Source organism: Hyperolius riggenbachi, chromosome 5 (assembly GCF_040937935.1).
Source record: "Hyperolius riggenbachi isolate aHypRig1 chromosome 5, aHypRig1.pri, whole genome shotgun sequence".
Taxonomy (NCBI): domain Eukaryota; kingdom Metazoa; phylum Chordata; class Amphibia; order Anura; family Hyperoliidae; genus Hyperolius; species Hyperolius riggenbachi.
Genome location: NC_090650.1, coordinates 282,120,214 through 282,142,846, shown reverse-complemented (window position 1 = coordinate 282,142,846; position 22,633 = coordinate 282,120,214). Strand labels below are relative to the sequence as shown.

General features: G+C 43.8%; 1 protein-coding gene across 4 annotated transcripts in view; it reads right to left on the bottom strand.

The window, feature by feature from the left end:
- The window catches only part of CARMIL1 (capping protein regulator and myosin 1 linker 1), a 398,430-nt gene that overhangs the window by 340,669 nt on the left and 35,128 nt on the right, over nt 1-22,633 (bottom strand). The window contains exon 1 of one of the 4 annotated variants that reach the window (XM_068237002.1): nt 8,834-8,928. The exons of the other annotated variants lie outside the window; for them this stretch is intronic. The gene's annotated coding sequence lies outside the window, so the exon portion shown is untranslated. Of the gene's footprint in view, nt 1-8,833; nt 8,929-22,633 lie in introns of those variants that run through there. 4 annotated transcript variants of the gene reach the window in all.

Genomic DNA, 22,633 nt, shown 5'->3' with positions numbered 1-22,633 from the left:
AAATTTGCTCAACTGATGCTCCTGCCCTCTCTGCCCAGGAAGTTGATACTGCTCTGGTAGAATGAGCTCTGACAGTCGAAGCCAGCTGTTTGCCTTGTTGAGCATAAGACAGAGATATAGCCTGTTTGATCCATCTGGCTATGGTTGATTTTGAGGCCTGTTTACCCCTGAATTTTCCGGCGAATAACACTAGTAATGCATTGGAAATCCTCCAGGACTTAGTACGATGAAGATACTCCAGAAGACATCTCTTGACATCTAGGCAATGTAACTTCTGTTCTTTCTGATTGGAAGGGTTATTACAAAAGGAAGGCAGGAAAATTTCTTGAGACCTGTGGAATTTCGAAACCACCTTGGGTAGGAAAGAGGTATCTAGACGAAGTGTAATTCTGTCGTCGCTTATAACACAATATGGTTCCAGAATTGACAGTGCCTGTAATTCCCCCACTCTTCTGGCTGATGTTATTGCTAGAAGAAAGGCCGTTTTGATAGTTAAAAGTTTATCAGAACTATCCGCCGGTGGTTCAAAGGGTGGCTCACATAACCCTTGCAGAACAGTGTTCAGATCCCAAGACGGTACTCTGTTATGAATCGTTGGTCTAATTCTCTTAAGTGCCTTGAAGAATCTGATGACATCTTCTTCTTCTGCCAACTTTCTGTCAAGAAAGACTGTCAATGCTGAAACTTGTACTTTCAATGTACTACTACTTAGACCTTTTTGGAAACCCTGTTGAAGAAATTCTAAAACTGAATTGGAATGACCAGTGTCTCTAGAATTCACCTCACACCAATTGCTGTATACCCTCCAGGCTTTAGAGTATATTTGGCGCGTCACCTTCTTCCTACTTTGTAACAGTGTTTCCGATAATTTATTCGAAAAGCCCTTACTTTTCAGTATTTGCCATTCAGGCTCCATGCTGAAAGATGAAGAAGGCTCAGATTGGGATGCACCGCCGGTCCCTGAGTTAACAGGTCCTCCTGATCTGGAAGGATCAGATGATCCGAAGCTAATCGTTGTAGCAGAGCAAACCATGGTCTTTTTGGCCAATACGGGACAATCAAGATTGCTTCCGCCTGGTCTCGATAGATTTTGTTCAGTACTCTGGAAATCAAATGTAGAGGCGGAAAAATGTACATTCTGTGATGGCTCCAGCTGATCGAGAAGGCATCTACTATCCACGGCTCGTCTTGGGGACAAAGGGAGCAAAACCTCTGGCATTTCGCATTGTTCCTTCTGGCGAATAAGTCCACCTGAGGAATCTTCCAGTATTCTGTTAACTGGCGAAACACCTGGTCGTTGAGACTCCACTCGTCTTGGGACAGATTGAATCTGCTCAGGTAATCTGCTAGGCAATTTAGTGTTCCCTTTAGGTGAACTGCTCTTATGGATTTGAGATTGCGTTCTGCCCAATGCAGAATCCTTGACGCCTGTTGTTGCAGCGACCTGCTTCTTGTACCTCCCTGGTGATTTATGTACGCCACCACTGTACTGTTGTCTGTACGTATCGTCACATGGTTTTCTGATATATGTACCTTGAATGCCAGTATGGCCTCCCAAACTGCTTGCAGCTCTCTGCTGTTTGAAGACCTGCTGCTGATATGGCTTGACCATTTTCCCTGAGCTGTCAGAGTTCAGGTGCGCTCCCCATCCCCAAGAGCTCGCGTCTGTCGTTATGATGCACTGGGTTGGAAACTCCCAAAGATTCCCTGTTATCAGATGTTGTGGCTCCATCCACCACAGTAGTGACTGCTTGACACTCCAAGGAATTATAACTCTCTTGTCCAGAGAGGAGAGACGCTTGTCCCATTTCGACAGGATCCAACTCTGAAGACTTCTGGAGTGTAATTGGCCCCACTGTACTGCAGGGAAAGATGAGGTTATTGTGCCCAACAAGGCCATCGCTTTCCTCAGGGATATGGTTTTCAGATTCTGAAAGGAGAGAACAGATTTTAACAACAGAGAAAATTTTTTATCAGGTAGAAACAGTCTCTTATTAGTGGTACATATTTCAAACCCCAAAAATTCCATCCTTTGGAGAGGCTGAAAAGATGATTTTTCCCAATTAATTAACCACCCCAGTGACTGAAGGAAGTCTATTGTGGACTGAGTCTGGGACCCCACCGATTCAACAGAAGGTCCCCATATAAGTAAATCATCTAGGTAAGATATCACTTGAACAGACTGAAGTCTAAGTTCTGCTAAGAGTTCTGCCATGATTTTTGTGAATAGCCATGGAGCCGATGATAACCCAAAGGGAAGGGCGACAAACTGAAAGTGTCTTACCTCTCCTTGTAACACCACTGCAAATCTCAGGAACTGCTGTGAGTGCAGATGAATCGGCACATGCAGATACGCATCTTTCAGATCCAATGATGTCAGATAGCAGCTCTCCTGTAGTAGATTTAATACTGAGCGGATGTTGTCCATCCGAAACTTTCTGTATCTTACTGCGGTGTTTAGCTTTTTTAGGTTTAAGATGAACCTGTAACTCCCTTGAGGTTTCCTTATTAGAAAGACTGGGGAATAAAACCCCAGTTTTTCCTGGCATCTTGGGACTCTCCGTATGACTCTTTTCTCCAATAGCAAGTTTATCTCTGACTGGAGGGTATGAGCCTGAACTGGAGCTCTTGGGGAAGGGGTCACCCAGAATTGAGATGGAGGTGGGGTTATGAACTCTATTCTGTATCCCTGGAGAATAATGTCCAGTAGCCACTTGCTTTTGAATTTTAACTGCCAATGTTCGAAAAAATGAGCTAGTCTGCCCCCCACTGGAACCCTGGCGTCATTGTTTTGTTGGTTGACCTGCCGAGGTATATGGAGCATTGGGTTTGGAACGCTGGGACTTGTTGGGAATCCATCTTCTTCTCTGGTTCCCTTTGTTTTCCTGTTCGCTCTTTCCTGAAACACGAAAGGACCGGTTAGGGCGGAAAATCTTTCTTTTGTATGGGAAATTCTTCTTTTTATCAGCAGACCTCTCAAGTGTTTCCTCTAATTTGGTTCCAAATAACAAGCCTCCTTCACATGGAATACTACACAATTTTGACTTAGAGGAAGTATCTCCCTGCCATGTTTTCACCCAGATTCCTCTTCTGGCAGAATTAACCAGGGCTGTGGTTCTTGCTGTGAGCCTAACTGAATCATCAGCAGCATCTGATAGGTAATTTGTTGCATGCAAAATTTTGGGGAAAAAATTCGAAATTTCCTCCCTAGATACCCCTGAGGCTATCTGAGACTGGACCTCTACTAACCAAATTTTTAATGATCTTGCTACCGCTGTGGATGCAATAGAGGGTTTGAAATTTAAAGATGCTGCTTCCCATGCTCTTCGCAAAATATTGTCCATCTTTTTATCGATTGGGTCCTTTAAACAACCAAAATCTTCGAATTGAAGATCTGATTTTCTGGATACTTTAGAGAGAGATGGGTCTAGCTTGGGTGCAGAGCCCCAAAACTTCTGGTCTTCAGGACTATAAGGATATCTTTTGTTTAGTGATTTAGGCCAGAAAGCCCTCCTATCCGGGTTATCCCACTCACTCCTAATAATTCCCTTAAGGCTACTATGTACTGGAATGAAAGTCAATTGGGGTTCTGACAAAGTTTCATACATCTGGTCTAAAGGAGATAGGGTCTTTGGCTCTATAGTAATACCCATGGCTTCATGCATAGCTGCTAATAATTCCTTCATAAAGTCTGTGGAAAAAGCAAACTTTTGATTCTTTATAGTTTTATCAGCAGATTTTTCAGTCTCTGAGGGTATCTCTTCCAGAGATGAAATATCCAATTCCCCTTCTGACATTTCTGAATCTTCAGAATCTGCATCTCTCCTCTTCCTTTTTAAAGTGGGGCCCTCCAAAGGAACTGAACCTGAAGGCCCTGGGATCTCTGACTCTGCTGGAACCGCAGAGACTGCTACCGGCACTGAAGACATTTGTACATTCGATACTGCCGCTTCTGGGGCCCTGATAGTCTGTACAGCGGAAGAAATTTCAGATCTAATCCATCCTTTCAATTCCTTTAACATAGTGGGGGTTTCCTCATTAACCACCCTTTTAGTACAATCTTGGCATAATACTTTTGAGGTAGATGACATATAATTTCCACATATAGCACATCTTTTCCCTGATTTATGCGTTGTTCTAGAACCAGTATGTGATGCAGTCTTGTCCGCTTTATCAGGTTTATCAAGTTTATCAGGCTTGTCAGGCTTATCAGCTTTATCAGTTTTGTCTTGTCTTGATCCGGATTTGGATTCAGACTTAGAAACTGGTCTTTCCATTTTAGGCTGAAATAAAAACAAATACCAGCCATTAGCTCAGCCAAGCCTAATAACTCTCTTAAGGATATGTAAACAATCATCTCAAATGTTACATACCAGAGAGGGTACGGAACTTGTCTCCACAGAGCCCTGGGAGGAAGATCCATCGGCAGCCTCCATAGTCAAACTCATAGTGAGACTAGGACATCAGCTTAAATAGCTGCTTAACATAATTGCTTAAGCCCACCCATTGTGCATTAACCTAATGCTGATTCCTACCTCCTGTGGTAATCCCCTTAGCGTTCCTCCCGGCAATCTCCTGCAGCTGAGACTGGTGTGTCAGCCGACGCTGATTCCCATGCTGCAATGGCCGCTGGAACGCACGCCGGGCCAGGAACTTCCTGCTTCCGGATTTCCGACTTCCGGTCGCCTGAGGCGCCTGTCACGTGACCCTAGGGCGGGCAGTTTCCGGATTCAGACACCGCTTGTCCTCCGAACATAGCACAAGGGGAGAGGCCAGTGCGCACAGCATGATCCCGCGCTGAGCAACTAGCCAGCGCCGACAAAGGGGAATCACACAAGCCGCGGCTCCTGTGGACTCACATGGGTGGCCAAGCCTTACCCCCTACATCTAGCATCCTGCTGGACAGGAAAACAACTGAGGGGGTAAGGAAATGACGATATATATATAGGTGTGTGTGTATGCCCTGCCTATCTAATTATGCAAATTGTTTAATCTAGTTCCTGTCCAGTGAATGTGGAAGGAGACATATCTCAGGGTTGCTGTCCTGAGACGTTCTGGGAAATAAAGGTAAATAAAGGGGTCATTTGATTTTAAAAGATGGATGATCATCAAGGAAGTGGTGAACCCGTAGCAGATACATAGGCCCCTTAAGTTGTAACCAGCACTCAAAGCTGAAAAGATACACGGTTGGCTAGTGTTATTACTGAACAGAATGCTATGTGTATGCAAAAGTTTACTCATGAACACAGAAATGCATAGCTTGTCGATATTGGGTCAACACAAAAAAGGTATGCGTCATAAACGGATAGGAAGTAAGTGCAAGTGTGTGAAAAGTCTTGTGGAGGATAAATATATTTGAACAAAAAAAACTATCCTATTCATTTCAGCTATGTGCTACCTACGGTATATATTCAATATAATTGTGCTGCTCCCTAATATTACACAATCAGAAACCTTTTGGGATCACCCCACTTCTAGGTAGAGTTCTCAGTTAAAGCTTAAAGATGAGCTCCAGTGAAAATAATTTAATAAAAAAGTGCTTTATTTTTACAATAATTATGTATAAAATGATTTAGTCAGTGTTGTCCCATTCTAAAATCTTTTCTTTCCCTGATTTGCATTCTGTAATTTATCACATGGTGACATTTTTACTGCTGACAGCTGATGTCAGTAGAAGGAGATGCGGCTTGCTTTTTTGGCAGTTGGAAACAGCTGTAAACAGCTGTTATTTCCCACAATGCAATGAGGTTCACAGACAGGAAACTGCCAGGACCATGGTCCTGACATCACACTCTGAGAGGGGTTTCAGCACAATATCAGCCATACAGAGCCCCCTGACGATCCGTTCGTCAAAAGGAAAATATTTCTCATGGGAAAGGGGGTATCAGCTACTGATTTGGATGAAGTTCAATTCTTGGTCACGGTTTCTCTTTACGTAATTTGTATGATGTGTAGGCACTCCCCCATATAAAGAGATAATGGCAGACAAAGTTCAAATAATTTTCGAAAGTCCTTCTCCACACAGAACGACTTAGATTTAATCCACTATTAACATGTGAAGTAATCGCTCACCAGATCTCAAGGCTGACCAATAACAGACCAGCGCTTAAAACATCCACCGATCTCATGATCTCAGCTCCTTGTCTTGACGAATCCTTGGAACATCCTAACAAGAATTCGCAGATAAACTGGCTGATTGCTGGTCTGCTATTGGTCAGCCTTGAGATCTGTGATTGAGAACTGATTACTGTGAGAAGACAGCGGAGACACATCTGATCTGCAGTGAATGCTCTATTGCTGGTCTGTGGTCAGTCAACCAGTTTATGTGCTACCTAAAATTACTTGACTAATTCGAGGCAGCATGGAGGCGTAGTGGTTTGCACTCTCGCCTTGCAGCACTCTGTCCCCAGTTGTAATCCCAGCCAGGGCACTATCTGCACGGAGTTTGTACGTTCTCCCAGTGTCTTCCTCCAGGCACTCCAGTTTCCTCCCACATCCCAAAAACAAACAGATAAGTTAATTGGCTTCCCCTAAAATCGGCCCTAGACTACGATACATGCATAAACATATGACTATGGTAGAGATTAGATTAGGGTCCCTCCTCTGAGGAACAGTTAAGTGACAAGACAATATACTCTACAGCGCTGCAGAAGATGTTGGTGCTATTTAAATACTAAATAATAATTCACTGTATCATTTTATCTTGTTAAACACAGCTGTAAAATGTGCCGCCTCTGTTGCATCTTGCATAACTCAATCCTTCTGTAGGCAATAAGCTTCACTGAAAGCGAGAAGTGTTTCATTAGAGGGATTGCACAGCAAGATAAAGCAGGGAGTTAGCACTGTGGACCCCCATAGCACTCGGAGCAGACAATGCAAACATTTATAAACTTGCCAAAAAAGCATGACATGTCCATGAAAAGTACAGCTACACTTTAAAATCAGTCTAAGGGCCCCTCTGCACTATACCTAGGCCAATGTGCATAGAAAATAAAACCGCCTGCGAATTTGCATGCGTGTGCAAAAAAAGTTACCATCGCCGTTCATTACTATTGACTTCCACATGCGTAAACGTTAACACGAAAATGCTTAAACGGCGTGGAAAATGGTTACAGAGGCAGCTGGTTTTTTTTTCACCAGCGTGTGAAGCGAATTTCACCTGTAGTAGAAAAAGGCCCATTGACTTGTATTGTCATGCGAATCTGCATGCAGAAAATGCATGCAGATTTGCGTTAGTGGAAACGGGCCCTAAGTAAACTAAAAGGTGACTATACACGTGATGATTTTTATGATTGATATCTGGTAGATTCGATCGGTGGGATTGAAACTTCTGGAAATCGATGCCAAAAATTATGCCCAGTCAATTCCATTTCCACCTGTAATCAATTGAATCAGTCGCGCAGGATGTAAAAGTTTTGCTTAATCGGCGCCAGGTCAAGAGAGCATCGCTAGCATTGTTAGATGTAGCAACAAACAGAGTTTTGGAAGCAGAGCTCTCATGTGTCCCGCCGGTGCAGTTCCTCGTCCCTTGTTCGGTGGCTTTTCGCTCCTCCTCCACGTGCCTTCTCTCACTGTCATGCAACACAAGTGCTGTACACTAGAGGTCCGGCAGGATACACACCAGACCTCTTGTGTTTCAACTTCAGCTTGTGTCACATGACTCAGGGAGAGAAGGCATGGAGAGGAGAGACCTTGCTGCATGGAGAAAGGTCACCAGATACAGCACGATGTGCACCAGCAGGACAGGTGAGAGCTCTGCTGCAAACTCCCAGGGTAGCACAGATAGGGGAAACTTAGACGGCCAGGAAGGCGGTGGCGGCTCCTCCACAAATTTTTAATCGACTGAGCTGAAATCGATTGAAAATGTGTGCAGTGTGTGGGCAGCTCATAGATCCCTCTCTGATCAGATTTGATCAAAGAGGTATTTATCTCATGGTCTATCTGGAAGCTATCTATATGTATATGGCCAGCTTAGTTTAAGGGTTACTGCAAATATTAGCTTTAGTGTTAAGGAAGCCATACATGGCTTGATAGCAGTCTAATCAGACAAATAATCACAATGTCTATCTAGGAGTAGCAATCAATGCCTCGGACAACAGGTTTCATATTCAGATTGCAGAAGAAATCTGATTAGTAATCAGTTGAATTGCTACAAAGCACATTTTCCCCATTAAGTAGTGCAGTACAAAACTATGCACCTGCTAACTGACTCACCGCCTGATGGATTTAGATGCACTGCCTCTCCAGATTATGGTACTGAGCATTTCACTTCCTTAAATCAATTACATTTGCTGATTCTGTGGCAGGGAAGAGATTTCAAACACAAGGTTCCAAATAAGAAACGAGAAAAACAGTCAATCTGCCTTAAATAAATTACTCCTTTCAAATTGGCAAATGTTAACGCTGCTGTCAGCACTGAAGTGACTTTGCTAAGGTAAACATGCTAAAAAAAAAAAAAAGCAGTAATGTGCACAGATATATAAAATGAATTATTAATTGCATGAATATTACCTTCCTAAGCCTAAGAACCCACTAAGGTGATTTTGGCAGCGTTTTGAGAATGCCAACAATCCCCGTCGATTCCCAAAAAGGCTTTGCTAATGAAAGTGAGTGGGGAAGGGGGGGGGGGGGGGACCCATTAGTGCGATTGCAATTAGGGTCCTTTTACACTGAATCCGTTGGTATGAGTTATTGTGCATTAATACGCGTTTTTTCCATAGCAGTGCATTGGGAAGAAGATTTCAGTTAAAACGCGTTAGAAGAGAACCTTTACTGAGTAAAAATATTTAAAACAAACACATGAGGTAACTTCAAATGAACATTACATAGTTACCTTGCCATCAGTTCCTCTCAGAATCTCACCATTTTCTTCTGATAATAATCCCTTCCAGTTCTGACAATATTTTTTCAGATCTGAAATATATCAGTTGCTGTCAATAAAATATCAGTTGCGGTCAGTTATAGCTGAGAGAAAAACTGATGTACCAGGTAATGTCAATGTTTCCCTATGGCTCAAGTGGGGGATGTTACAGTTTAACTGTGTGCGGACCAGAAAGCTGTAATGGGTAATGGCCATTTTCAAAATGGAGGATGGGAAATTCTCTTGATCACAGTGAACAAACAGGACGCGGGACAGGAGAAAGACAATGAGGAGTAGACTACTTGGAAGGTAAGTGTGACTTGTGTATGCTCATTTTGACTTAATTTTCAGTTCAGGTTTTCTTTAAGTGTAAAAGAGGCCATAGGAAAACATGGGCATTACTTTTAAAATCAGTTTTCTTTCAGTTATAACAGAGCAACTGATTAAAGGAGTTATCCGGGTAATTTCAATAAAATAAATGCTACTTACCGGGGGCGTCCTCCAGCCCCAAGCTCCCATTACCTCCCTCGCCGCATCTCTGCTCTCAGCCGTTCGCCGGAGCTCCGACCCGGTCCCCGGCGATGACGTCAGAGCGACCTGGAGGTCGCTCTGTACTGCGCCTGCGCGATCGGCGCTGTCAATCACCGCCACGTGGGCCAGAGCGGACTGCGCAGGCGCAGAACTACTGCGCATGCGCAGTCTGCTTCGGCCCCCGATCGCGCAGGCGCAGTACAGAGCGACCGGGAGGTCGCTCTGACATCATCGCCGCGGACCAGGTCGGAGCTGCGGCGAACGGCTGAGAGCAGAGATGCGTCGAGGGAGGTCCTGGGAGCTTGGGGCTGGAGGACGCCCCCGGTAAGTAGCGTTTATTTTATTAAAATTGCCCGGATAACTCCTTTAAGTGTAAAAGGACCATTAGGGCCCATTTCCACTACTTATCGCATCACTTCCGCCGCCGGCTGCATCACTTCCGCATCTCCCGATGCGGAAGTGTATTGGAGGAGATGGGACACGGCTGCGGGTGGAGGCGGGCGTGCGAGAATCTGCAGCATGCTGCAGATTCTCGGATCGCTCCGCACAACATGCACGCAGTGGAAACTATTCCATTGCCATGCAAGTGTTTCAGGACACCTGCGGTGCAACCGCTCCTAGTGGAAACGGGCCCTTAGGGGTAATCGCAACGACAGGACATGTAGCATTTTGAGCGATTTTGCGCAAAGTATATAAGCACTGCATTAATAGCTTATCAAAGGGATTTTCCATCGCTTTGGGGGGCTGAGCGATTAGCCTTTAAATAAAACTTTATTATACTTACTGGGTCTCTGCATTTCCTTCTTCCACCTGTAGCCCTCCCCCCTAAAGGAGCTTCTCTGATTGGTCATAGAGAAGCACCTATGACCTCTTCCTTTAGGGGACGGGGTTTACAGACTGAAGCCAGACATTTAACACATGGTAAGTACCGGTATAATAAAGTTTATTTAAAAGCACAAAAAAAAAACCAAACACATGCAAATCGCAAGCACAGTACAGTTTATTGTATAGTGCTTCCAAGCGACCTCAAACATCCTAGGAACAGGGCATGCAGGTTTGACTTTCACAGCTGTTACATGCAGTTAAATGCAAAGTCTTCAGGTATCTCATGAAATGAAACCTGATGTGGGAATAAGCTAAATAAGGCAAGGACAGAGGAATGTTCATGCTGGACCCACAGACAGCATCTCACAAAAGGGTGTATACCTCTCAAATGTTTGTAAATATTTTCATGGGGACAAAAAGTATGACACTGTGTATTGTATTGAACAGCACAATGCAGTTTGATCGATGTTCAATAGATTTAATGGGAAATCTATTAAAAATCTGTGTATAATGTATGGGGGGGGATGTGATCCCTCGGTTATCAGATTCAGATCAGAGAGGACTCAATTTACTTGCCAAAACAAATTTGAAGTGAGCTTTAAAAAATAATTCTAGACCTTTGGGACATCAAGAGAAGAATTTGAAAGCACTAGTGTCCCCGAGTGCTTTCAAACATGGGCGCATCCCTACTGCGCACGTGCCAGTTTGGACCCGCACATGTACAGTATGGACCTGCTGATCTTCGGAAGTACTTAGGGATGAAAGTACTTCCAAAGTCTTCACAAGGACCCCTAAAGACGTATTGGACCAAGTTGGTGAAATAACTTTGCCAAGGCCTGGCATTGCAACGAAGGGACAATGAGATATTTGCTTGTGGTGAACCCTAACTATTTTTTGCAGGTGGCTTCAGTTTTACTTCAAATCCCGCAACACAATGACCCATTATGGTTTAAGTAGAAACTGACTACCACAATGTATACAAAACAGAAATGTGCCTTCTTAAAAACAGAAGGTATTTGCAATTATTCTGGTTGGAGTGAGCATAAAAGTTGTCCCACAATGCATCACTGCTGAATATGCAAATCATCTTTTTGTTGTCCCAAATACCTTCTGCTTTAAAGAGACTCTGAAGCGAGTGAGCTAGGATTTGATTCGTGTAAAGCACCTTACATAGTGCTAAAACACTGCTATCCCGCGGCAAAACGAGGGGTTTATACCCCCCAAATCCTCTCTTCTAGGTCCGGGGAGCGCTTCCTGCTTGAGGAAGAGTGAATGGCTGTAGTTCTGCCTCTCAGCACGTCACTCCTGGCTGATCGCCCCCTCTGCCCGCCCCTCTCAATCTTCCGTCACAGAGAGGGGCGGGGGAGAGGCGGAGATCTGCCGGCAGATTGCCGCGCATGGAGGCAGAGCTGCTGCTCATAGCTCTGCCTCCATGAGCAGCAAAATCCACAACCAAGAAAGTCTTGGATTTTGCAGGGGGGGATTTGGGGGTAAAGACCCCTCGTTTTGCTGCGGAATAGCGGCGTTTTGGCACTATGTAAGGTGCTTTACACTAATCAAATCCTAGCTCACTCGCTTCAGAGTCTCTTTAAGAAGGCAAACTTCTGTTTTGCATAGCATTTTAGTAAGAGGGTTTTATGGTTATTTTTTAGCCCCTCACATACTCCTAGGACTTCTGGTTCACCATGAGCTTGCTAGGCAATGAAAAGCATATACGGTACAACCGGAGATGTCAAACGGTAGCCCAAGTTTACACAGGCCAATTATGAAAAAGTTACTCTGCTGACTTCTTAACAAGACACATTGAAAATATTTAATTTAGCACGGCCTACATTAACAGTTGAATAGGAATACAATATTAAACAGAAAAAACAAAAACAAAATTAAAAAAGCTTTATCTCTGCTCAAAATAAAAAAAGATTTATCTCAGCTGTCATTTGCTGAAGCCACAAGACTGGCTTACAGGCGCAGCCATTCCAATCTCATAAATGAGAAGTGAAAAGGTCAGAAATACAAGGTATAGTAAAAATAGCAAGTAAAACAAGTATGGACTAGCTAGGCAAACAGAGCAAGCAGAAAATGCTTCCTCACCAAGAGCCAGCAAGGCAAAGGCAGCATCACTGCATAACAGAGCCAGGGGCGTAACTAGAAATCACAGGGCCCCCTGCGAAACTATGGATGGGCCCCCCTCCCGCCTTCTCTCCGTGCCCAGACCTTTCAAGCATCACTACAGGACACAGCACTTGGAGAGGGGTAGAAAGGCTGGGTCAGTCTCACAGAACAGGGGGCCCCGTGGCTTCTGGGCCCCCCCCCCCGCGGCTGCATCCCTTGCAGGGTCTATTGTTACGCCCCTGAACAGAGCAGTGATTTATAAATACTTCTGAAGAAGAGAATTGGAGCTTTAGCACAGACTCCAGCCTAGAGATTTCTGCTGCTTTTTGCTTAACCACGCCTGATCATCTGTGTGTTTCAGTGGTGTAGCTAAGGAGCCAGGGGCCCCAGTGAAAGTTTTACATGCCCCCCCCCCCCCCCCCTCCAAGCACTTTATTGATATGAAGCCTCAAAACTTACCAAGGACATCTTCAGTGTAAGAGGTGCAATCAGAGAAGGGAAGGAGGGCACCTCGTAGGCCCCTCTGGTCCAGGCCAGGGCCCTGGTGCAGTCACAACCTCTGCATCCCATATTGCTATGCCATTGGTGTGTTTATTAGACTCCCACCTAACTTCCCTGGACCATAGAAGCTTGATTATCGTAAACAGTGATTTTTACATGAAACAAGTCCAAGGCCGCTTTGCTAGAGGGCAGGGTAGCCAAGCTCTTACACTGGATACTGGGAAAGGAGGAGTGCTTGGTCTTTAAGTTCCAAAAAAAGGAGCAATATATTTTAATTCTAAACAAGGGCATGTTTATGACATCCCAAGCATATGAAATTATTTTAAATACAGCATGTTCAGCATAAAAGTAAACCAACAACAAAACTGTAAATATTTCATAATTATTAGTTTCCAGTGCTGGTAATTTGTGAGGAGTGTCACCAGGTAGATAACAGAAGCCACCTTTGGTCACACCTACAATAGGAAATGCATGGCATCGCTGGCATAAACAGCTGGCTGGTAATGCTTGCATTATCTTCCTTTGCAGTGTGTTTCACTACTGAGGAAGATGTGATTGTTGTACGACATTATTTCATAGTAATGTCTTATGTGAAATGTCAAAAGACTGTACACACCAATGTACAGTAAGGCAGCATCAGCAAAGGCAGCTGTGGGAAAAAAAGGAAGAAAAAAAAAAAAGAACAGCAAAATTCCATGAAACGGGTTCAGTTTTAGACAGGACATGACCGAGACAGTGGAGTGTATTAAATAATGGGTTCAGCGGTCAACACAGTCCAGTTCCTTCACTGTAGCAAACAGTAGCATATATTCTATACAACATATGAGGGGATGTAAGCTCAAACAGAAATCCCCCCTATATGAAGAGACTCACCGGATATTCTGGCCAAACGGGCCCGTCAGCGCGATGAGGGTATAGGCCACCCCCCAGCCACCTCTGGTATCCACAGCTGGGCACTTGTTTATCCAGAAACGTCAACCTCCAAAGAAACCGCTTACCATAGCGTAAAAGTGTAAGGGATATATTCCCGCATTTATTTAAAAAAATAGATCACATAAAAGTTGTGGACACAGTCCATAAAACACTTGCAGGTGGAAAAAAGCCAAGGGAAGCGTATAGCTCTGAAGTGGCCTGCCGCGCTGGGAACGCTGCTCCGGCTCACTCCCCCGCTAGACCACCGCTCGTGATTGGAGAAGCGTGTATCAGACAGTCTCCGCGTCCGGTGACATCACACGCGTAGCGCCGCTCCGTAGCTCCGGATGAGTTACTATGGTAACGAAACGCGTTGGGCGGAGCTACGGAGCGGCATATATTTATATATATATTTGTTAGAGACAGAGGAGTGTTGACTGAAAGTGTTGTCTAACAAGATCACCTGACGAGTCTGTGTCAACATTAAGTAATCAAGTGAACATTTTTTTAACATTTTTCTGCAAAGACACTTCATAAAAAGGGAAATTACACTTTTGTAAAAAATAAAATAATAAGTTGTTGCATAGACAGGTGCTACAAAAGTCTTTTTTGAAATTTAACATTGTTAAGAATTATTTCTAATTCAATCTGGATTGTATGGCTGTATAAAATAAACATGCTGTACAAAAGTGGCCCTGGATGAAAATCTGGCTGTTCAGGACAACAATAGCAGCACTGTTAACCTGACTTGCAAGAGTGTATTGCTTTAACCACTTGAAGACCCAGCCTTTACCCCCCCCCCCCCCCCCCTTAAGGACCAGCGCTGTTTTTTATGATCTGTGCTGGGTGGGCTCTGCAGCCCCCAGCACAGATCAGATTGCATGCAGAGCGATCAGATCGCCCTCCTTTTTTCCCCCCATGGGGATGATGTGCAGGGGGGGGGGGTCTGATCGTTCCTGCCGGCTGGCATGTTGCGGGGGGGGGGGGCACCTCAAAGCCCCCTTCCCCGGCGAAATTCCCCCCTCCCTCTCCCCCCTGGTGATCGGGGCTGCACAGGATGCTATCCGTCCTGTGCAGCCTGTGACAGAATGTCCTCTGTCACATGGCGGCGATCCCCGGCCGCAGATGGGACGGGGATCGCCAATCTGCCTTACGGCTCTGCTGCGCAGCAGCGCCGTTCAATGGAGACAAACGTCTCCTGCGTTTACATTTAGTCTGCGAGCCGCGATCAGCGGCTCGCAGGCTATTCACGGAGACCCGCTCCGTGATCTAACAGGAAACGGCTGCTTGCGCGAGCGGCCTTTCCTGATTAATTAGGGAGGCACCTGGCGACGCAGATGTGAGTCGCTGGACCTCCAGCTACCACACAGTATGAGTGTGCGGACGGCAAGTGGTTAAAAGGACAACTGTAGTGATAGTTATGTGGGGGCTGCCATATTTATTTTCTTTTAAGTAATACTAATTGCCTGGCTATCCTGCTGATTCTCTGCCTCTAATACTTTCAGCCATAGGCCCTGAACAAGCATGCAGCAGATCAAGTGTTTCTGACATTATGGAGATCTGACAAGATTAACTGCATGCTTGTTTGTGGTCCGATTCAGAGACTACTGCAGCCAAATAGACCAGCAGGGCTGCCAGGCAACTCATATTGTTTAAGAGGAAAAAATTATGGCAGCCTCCATATACCTCGCTCACTACGGTCACTCATATCACAAACTATTGTTTTGCAGAACTAATACTGTAAAGCCCCATCTACACGATACGATTCTTTGTGCGATTCGATTACGATTCTATTTACGATCCTATTAAATCCGACATGTCCCATCAGGATTTGATTCTATTCGATTTGCATTGTTTTGCAATGGCAAATCGAATTAAATCGAATCCCAATCGGTTATGTCGGATTTAATCGGATAGTAAATAGAATCGTAATCGAATTGCACAAAAAAATTGTATCGTGTAGATTGGGCTTAAAGAGAATCTGTACTCTAATATTCTTACAATAAAAAGCATACCATTCTATTCATTATTTTCTCCTGTGCCCCTCTGTGCTGTTTCTGCCACTCTCTGCTGCAATCCTGGCTTGTAATTAACAGTTTTAGGCAGTGTTTACAAACAAACTAACCAGCTTCTAATAGGCTCAGCTAAGCATAGTGTATGAGTTATTCAGAGTATGCAGGGGGCCTGCAGAGGGTGTGTATCGCTTCTACCAATCACAAGCAGCCCTGCACATTCCACACAATCAAGCTTTAGCCCGACAAACAGGACAGAGGAAAGATACATTGATTTATTACAGAGACAGTGCAGTTAGGAAAGACTGCAGTAAGCCAGAGCAGATTAGAACAGGCATAGGAACTTATAGGATAGAAGAACTAAGGCTGAAAAAATTGTTACAGAGTCTCTTTAAGACTGTAGTGGGCCTAAGAAACACCTTCCACTATTGAAAGAACAAAAAAACAGCCTTAGGACTAATATAATATTACACCTATACAGTAACATGCAGGCAGTAACAGAAGGCCAAGAACAGACAGAAGTTATGCTGGGAACACTCCATGCAATTTCCCGTCCGATCGACGGGTGAACAGACAGGAAGTTGTAACGTGTACATGTACAAATTGCTCCTGATCAATAAAGGGGCCGATTTTCCGATGATAACGTCACAAAATCTTTCCCTTTCTCAATCGGAATCAGATCCAACATGTTTGAAATATTTAGGGCTGTGGAGTCGGTAAAAAAAAAAATCCTCTGACTCCACAGTTTATGAAACAACTGACTCCAACTTCAGGTACCCAAAATTGCTCCAACTTCTCGACTCAGATTCCTACTCCACAATCCTTGCAGGGCTATGGAGTGGGTACAAAAATCCTCCAACTCCGACTTCTCAGTTTATGAAACCAGGAACAACAACAAGCTGACATTTACTGCATTCCTGCGGATCTGGAGGTGTGTAACTTTCAGGGACAACAAAAGAGGCGATTTATATATTGAGCAGTGATGCACTGTGAGACACCTCAGATGCACACTCCAACCTGATTATCGCAAATACCTTCTGTTTTAAGAAGGCAGATTACTGCTTTACAAGACAGTATGTACGTAATAAGTAATCAAGTGCTGATTAATTGACACAGCGGTATTATTCACAATCTTATTGATATAACTATACCGTAGAGTTTTTCTGGTATTGTTGTATGGCAATATTTAAATTTTTTAACCACTCTTCTTTAGAGGTTAACCTCTACCCATTAGAACTATTCGAGTTAAAATTGCTTTGCTTTCCAGGCATTTTCATCTAATGCTTACAAGAGCCCTCTACTGCAGTGTATTATAAAACACCACGTAACCCTTTATAAAGGATGGCATTTGCCAAGTACCCCCTGTTGTGAATTATATCATCTCAAGTACTCCTTGACATATATATTTGTATGGAGTTCTCAATATTTGTATACAGATGCTTTTCAAACATTCATTTTACATTTGTATTAACTAAAAAAATTCTTACTCAGACTTATTTATATACAACTAATTTTTTCAGATCCCCAAGCTCATAGTAACAGATTAGAAGTTCAAGTTCACCTGAACCCAACCCATATACCAACAGAACCTAGTCCCCACTGAGCAAGTTGGTTGCCTAATGGGACCTTTACCCTCAAATAAAAATCCAGACACTGAAACAGAAAAGTCATAAATCAAAGAGAAAATAACAAATACAGAAGAGGAAGAGCAAGATAGGACGTTTCTAGGGAGATTCAATAGAGGGATATGAATTAAGAGGAGGAGGAAATGGATCCACCTATTACACTGGTCAGATAAGGGCTGTAAACATTGCAACCATACTTTCTTAAAATGTCCTCTTTGTATCATTCAGGGGTGTAGCTAGAAATCATGGAGGCCCCATAGCAAAAGTTTTAGTTGCACACACCCCCTACCCCCAAACACACACACACACCAGTTTTAGGTAACCAGAGGGACTCCCAGCATTAACTAGCCCTTCAGTAATGTTAGCCAGTGGTAACCCCCCCCTCCCGCCAGCCAGAAGTGCCCCCGTATAGGATGCCCCCCTCCCAGGTATCAGTAGCCAGAAGTAGCCCCCAGTAAAAGAAGCCAGAGACCCCATCCCCTCATGACTACCCACCCATAACAGCCACTGTGGTGATCCTTACCCTGCTGGTATCAGAAAAAGGCCTCGTTAAATAAATTCATAAGTTTGGGATAACGCATATATGTCTTCATTATGACTCTTCTGTTCTGGCCTTCTGATGTAGATGAAAGGTCTGATCTACATGAAAGGTATTTTAGCTACTGTAAAATACATATTAATTTGTGGCCTGTTTCAGAGATAAGATTTTATAAATCGTCCAATAGTGATTTCTACAGATTCTGTAAAGGAGTTTAGGAGGATATAGATGCTTCTCCAGAATCCACATACTTTGTGACGCCCCCACCAAATATTATACATTGCTATCAGCGGCTAGACTGAGAAGCAGTAACCGCAACACTCCTGCACCATTCATCTCTCAGAAGCAGGCATTACATCTGCCTAAAGACTTGGGAAGAATAAACTCAAAGCTGCAAGCTTGCCGAATTCCTTTACAAGCCCCGCTACATGGCTTTTGGGATTTGTCTATTTTTTACTTTTGGAATTATCTGTGTATTTGCATTTGAAGTAGAGTGATCATAAATCGGAACAATATTTGACTTTTAATACAATGATTCAGTGGTTCAATACGACAAACTGTTAAAATACTTTTGGAACAGTTGGAAAAAAAAAAACCAACAACATTATTTCTTGTTCTATAGAAAGCATAATATGTTCATGCTGCAATTCATAAAGATTTACAAGGTTCCTTGCTATAGTAGTGTTCACAAACAGCACAGAAATACAATTGGCTAAGAAAGGTTACATATTTGTTATTGTTATTTGGTACAATGTGGGTCTGCAGCTGTACATTCCTACCCCGGCAGTCTGCCATTTACTGTTCACTACTACTTCAGCTCTAATTCTCTTAGAAAGCCTAATGGAATTTACAATCTGTTCAGACTTGCATGCATGGTTTACTCAAGGGCTTAAATCACATGGTGGTTCTGCTTTAGGACATAACCTCAGAATTACAGAAAAAAAAAAAAGGCTACAGCCACAGACGTTAAAAATATAGGTTTAGAGACTTACACCTGGTGTAGCATTGTAGGCGCATGATATTAAATTGGTTTAACCATATGCATGTGTAAAGTACACAATAGTATACTTGATTTGCACAATATGGTTCTCTATTCATAAAGTACCTTTTTAATTTTTTTCAACAAAGAAACCAAATGTAGTTACTTCCCCTCACCTGCTAGTATACGATGATGACAACAGTTCTTTACTATAAATGGTTTACGGAATTATTCCAATAGAGTAACAAAAAATAAAAACAAACTTTCAACTACCCTTCTGTATATAGAGGCAGAGTTCAAAATTGGCCAAGTTTGTGCATTTTTGTATCACTTAGGCCACATACACACATCAGACCATAGTCTTTTGAAAATGAAAGATCACAGACCAATTTTACCCCCTTCCATGTAATATGAGAGCCATGCTCTACACAGTCTATTCTATGGAGCTGAACTCCCTCAGAAAAAAAATCTTTGCAAGATGCTGCACACACAGATGCTGTACAGACACAAAAGATCAGTATCTGCAAAAGATCTGTTCCTGCCAAAGATCAGTTCCTGCAAATTGCATTCATAGTCTATGAGATCTGCAGATCATCATACACACCTTGTTTAACTGACATTCATCTGCAGATCAGTGTTGCCAACCTTTCACGTTATTTTTTACTGACAAATACCTAAACATATACTGACAAAAGATTTTTTTTACTGACAAAACCCCGTGCGCCGCCGAAAAATGGGCGTGGCCACGCAACAGAATGTGGGCGTGGTCATGGGTGGGGCCAAATATACATGAGTTTAATATTGCTGTGAAAGGTCTGCCAGGGAAGTTTGAGCTCTGCCATAGTGTTTCCCCCCCTTCCCCCAAAATACATGTAATCTTACAGCATTTCACCAAAAATCCACGTAATCTGGCAGAGGTTCTTCCAAAATACAGATAATATGGCAGTGGTTCCCAAAAAAATAGATGTAATCTGGCAGCAGCGATTCCTCCAACATACACATAATCTGGCAGCAGTTCCCCAAAATACATTTAATCTGACAGCAGTGGTTCCCCAAAAATAGGTAGCCTCAGGTCTATAGGTGTCCCCAGAATAGGTGGCCAGGGGTATAGATGTCCCCAGAACAGGTAGCCAGGGGGAGAGATGTCCCCAGAACAGGTAGCCAGGGGTATATGTGCCCAGTATATGTAGGCAGGGGTACAGGGCCGGTTCTAGACTGGCACATATGAGGGGGCAGTCAAATGGGTAGGGGGGCAACATGTTCGAGGAAATTTGCGACGACTAAAGTGGGCATGGCAAGTAAATGCACATAATGAGAGACAGCGTTTCACCAGTAAATGCACGTAATGACAGACAGCTTTTCACCAGTAAATGGACATAATGACAGACAGCTTTTCACCAGTAAATGCACATAATGGCAAACAGCCAGTGTCCTCAGTATATGTAGCCAGCAGATATATGTGCCCAGTAGATGTAGCCAGAGGTATATGTGCCCAGTAGATGTAGCCAGAGGTATATGTGCCCAGTAGATGTAGCCAGAGGTATATGTGCCCAGTAGATGTAGCCAGAGGTATATGTGCCCAGTAGATGTAGCCAGAGGTATATGTGCCCAGTAGATGTAGCCAGAGGTATATGTGCCCAGTAGATGTAGCCAGAGGTATATGTGCCCAGTAGATGTCGCCAGGGTTATATGTGCCCAGTAGATGTAGCCAGATGTATATGTGCCCAGTAGATGTAGCCAGATGTATATGTGCCCATGGGTAGCCAGGTGACCCCCCAAAGCAGGAGGGGAGCAGCTCGCTCTCCCCTCCTGAACTAAGTGACTGAGTGGCTGGCAGTGGCAAAACTTACCTGCGTCTTCTCTCGTCGCCGGCGCGGGATGATTTGCCGCTGCTCTGGTCTAGTCCAGACCAGAGCAGCAGAACTTCCGGCGCAGGAGCGAGACGGAAGGTAAGTCCTGCCCGCTGCCAAACGCCACTGCCAGCCACTCGTCGTCACTTAGATCAGGAGGAGGACAGTCAGCGAGGGAGGGAGAACACTAAGGTGAGAGAAGGGGGGGGGGGTTGCCGCCCTTCTCCACCGCTGCCCACAGCTCTCCCTTCACTGCGCTACTGTCCTCCCGCAACAGAGCGGGCGGCCAATCGGCCGTGCTTTTTCGGACGCTGCTGAATTCCTTACGGAATTCACGGGCAGCTTAATTTGTAGCAAAAATTATGGGCGGTTGGCAACACTGCTGCAGATCTGAATATCCATCCTGGTGGATCTGATCTGCAGATGAATGTCTGTTAAACAAGGTGTGTATGATGATCTGCAGATATCATAAACTATGAATGCATTTTGCAGGAACGGATCTTATGCAGGAGCAGATCTTTTGCAGATACTGATCTTTTGCATCTTTGTGTGCAGCATCTTGCAAAGATTTTATTTCTGATGGAGTTCAGCTCCATAGAATAGACTGTGTAGGTATGGCTCTCATACTACATGGAAGGGGGTAAAATTGGTCTGTGATTTTTCATTTTCCAAAGACTATGGTCTGATGTGTGTATGAGCCTTTAAGGATGCACAACCAATGTTAATGAATGGGTGGTTCCTGGCAGTTAACATTGTGAGATTTTGTTCACGTTGCACGTGCAAACAAACTTCAGTCAGCTAGCTGCATTTTTTTTTGGTCATCTCACTTGTTCTCTATATTTTACATTGTGCTGTTGTGGACAAACACAAATGCATGTTTGCATATGAACATAAGTGATGTCTCCAAAAAAACACATGCAAAAATACGTGCACAAGTTATTTGCTTGTAAAGCCCAATGGGGATTGTTGAAGATGCTCCAAATCCCCAAATAGATATATTTCTTCTTTTCGAACCTGTTTCTGCGATATTGGTTTTGTTAACATCCCCAACCTCTACCAGATAATGGTTGTTTTCCTGTATGTATATGTAACAATTAAAAACAGTACCCTACAGAATCAGCAGACTTTTTAAAACTGCTGTCACTAAATAAGATCTCAATCAAAGGTTCCTAAATTCACTGAGTGGGGTTGATTTGGTTAGATGCCTGATGTATGCATCAGTGGTAAAGCTTGTTAAGTGAATAGTCACCCTTATATGCCTGGTACACACCATGCAATTTTCTGTCAGATTGAAGGGTCAAATCGATATCTTCTGACTGGTCAGATTTGAATGTAGAACATTGTTTCTGGTCGATTTTCTGGTCACTTCTGTATAAATATCAGAAAAACGATTGGAAATCAGAACGGACCTGTTGGAAATTATCAATTTAACCCATTGATCTGATGGGAAATTGCATGGGGTGTACCAGGCATTAGGCTGGCCATGCACTGGTTGATGTGGACAACAGATAGATCTCTCTCAAATGATAATCTGATAAAAGGGGGATCAATCTGATCAAATCCTAATACACGGTGCACACAGAAATCCACTGAAAATATATGGAGCTGCACACTACCTGCCAGGTCCCCCAAGATCTCCCCAATCAATGTGCTCCCCCTTGGCCATGCAGAGGCATAAGCAGCGGATCGTACACGTGTCTTTTCTTCATCGCCGGCAACCCTCCCTGTCTTTTCTCCCATAGCGCCTATGTCCCATGACTAAAAAAAAAAAAAAAAAAAAAGTGACGCTGAACACTTGAGGCCAGCTGCCATGCGCCTTATGTGACCACATACACATTGGGCCTCTAGCATTTTGTCACAAGACGCAGGTGCCCCGGGAGAGAAGAGA